The sequence below is a fragment of the Salvelinus fontinalis genome, unplaced genomic scaffold (assembly GCF_029448725.1).
Source record: "Salvelinus fontinalis isolate EN_2023a unplaced genomic scaffold, ASM2944872v1 scaffold_0658, whole genome shotgun sequence".
NCBI lineage: Eukaryota > Metazoa > Chordata > Actinopteri > Salmoniformes > Salmonidae > Salvelinus > Salvelinus fontinalis.
In genome coordinates this window covers 26113-27694 of record NW_026600867.1, presented here as the reverse complement: position 1 = coordinate 27694, position 1582 = coordinate 26113, and positions in this window count along the sequence as shown.

The following is a 1582-nucleotide window of genomic DNA, read 5'->3' as shown; positions in this document are numbered from 1 at the left end:
TGGAAAACGACTTTTAAGGGCCTGCCCACGCCCATGCCCGATATGGCGGCATCATAGTAGGGGCCCTAGTCAGTAGGCACCGGCCTAATGGATTTATGGAGCTTTTCAAAAAAAGTCCGAAAATATTCTATGTTGAACTAGGCTGGAAAAACGACAGAGTGCCCACTTTTGGGTTACCAGGTGCACGCATTGAAATTGCATGAAAACCACTTTTAATAGCTTCCCCACGCCCATGCCCGATATGGGGGCATCACAGTAGGGGTCCAGGTCAGTAGGCACCGGCCTAATGGATTTATGGAGCTTTTCAAAAAAATGTCTGGACTTACCCTCCACCCGTGCACCTGGTATTATTTTTGGGTTACCAGGTGCCCGCATTGAAATCGAATGGAAAACGACTTTTAAGGGCCTGCCCACGCCCATGCCCGATATGGCGGCATCATAGTAGGGGCCCTAGTCAGTAGGCACCGGCCTAATGGATTTATGGAGCTTTTCAAAAAAAGTCCGAAAATATTCTATGTTGAACTAGGCTGGAAAAACGACAGAGTGCCCACTTTTGGGTTACCAGGTGCACGCATTGAAATTGCATGAAAACCACTTTTAATAGCTTCCCCACGCCCATGCCCGATATGGGGGCATCACAGTAGGGGTCCAGATCAGTAGGCACCGGCCTAATGGATTTATGGAGCTTTTCAAAAAAATGTCTGGACTTACCCTCCACCCGTGCACCTGGTATTATTTTTGGGTTACCAGGTGCCCGCATTGAAATAGAATGGAAAACGACTTTTAAGGGCCTGCCCACGCCCATGCCCGATATGGCGGCATCATAGTAGGGGCCCTAGTCAGTAGGCACCGGCCTAATGGATTTATGGAGCTTTTCAAAAAAAGTCCGAAAATATTCTATGTTGAACTAGGCTGGAAAAACGACAGAGTGCCCACTTTTGGGTTACCAGGTGCACGCATTGAAATTGCATGAAAACCACTTTTAATAGCTTCCCCACGCCCATGCCCGATATGGGGGCATCACAGTAGGGGTCCAGATCAGTAGGCACCGGCCTAATGGATTTATGGAGCTTTTCAAAAAAATGTCTGGACTTACCCTCCACCCGTGCACCTGGTATTATTTTTGGGTTACCAGGTGCCCGCATTGAAATAGAATGGAAAACGACTTTTAAGGGCCTGCCCACGCCCATGCCCGATATGGCGGCATCATAGTAGGGGCCCTAGTCAGTAGGCACCGGCCTAATGGATTTATGGAGCTTTTCAAAAAAAGTCCGAAAATATTCTATGTTGAACTAGGCTGGAAAAACGACAGAGTGCCCACTTTTGGGTTACCAGGTGCACGCATTGAAATTGCATGAAAACCACTTTTAATAGCTTCCCCACGCCCATGCCCGATATGGGGGCATCACAGTAGGGGTCCAGATCAGTAGGCACCGGCCTAATGGATTTATGGAGCTTTTCAAAAAAATGTCTGGACTTACCCTCCACCCGTGCACCTGGTATTATTTTTGGGTTACCAGGTGCCCGCATTGAAATAGAATGGAAAACGACTTTTAAGGGCCTGCCCACGCCCATGCCCGAT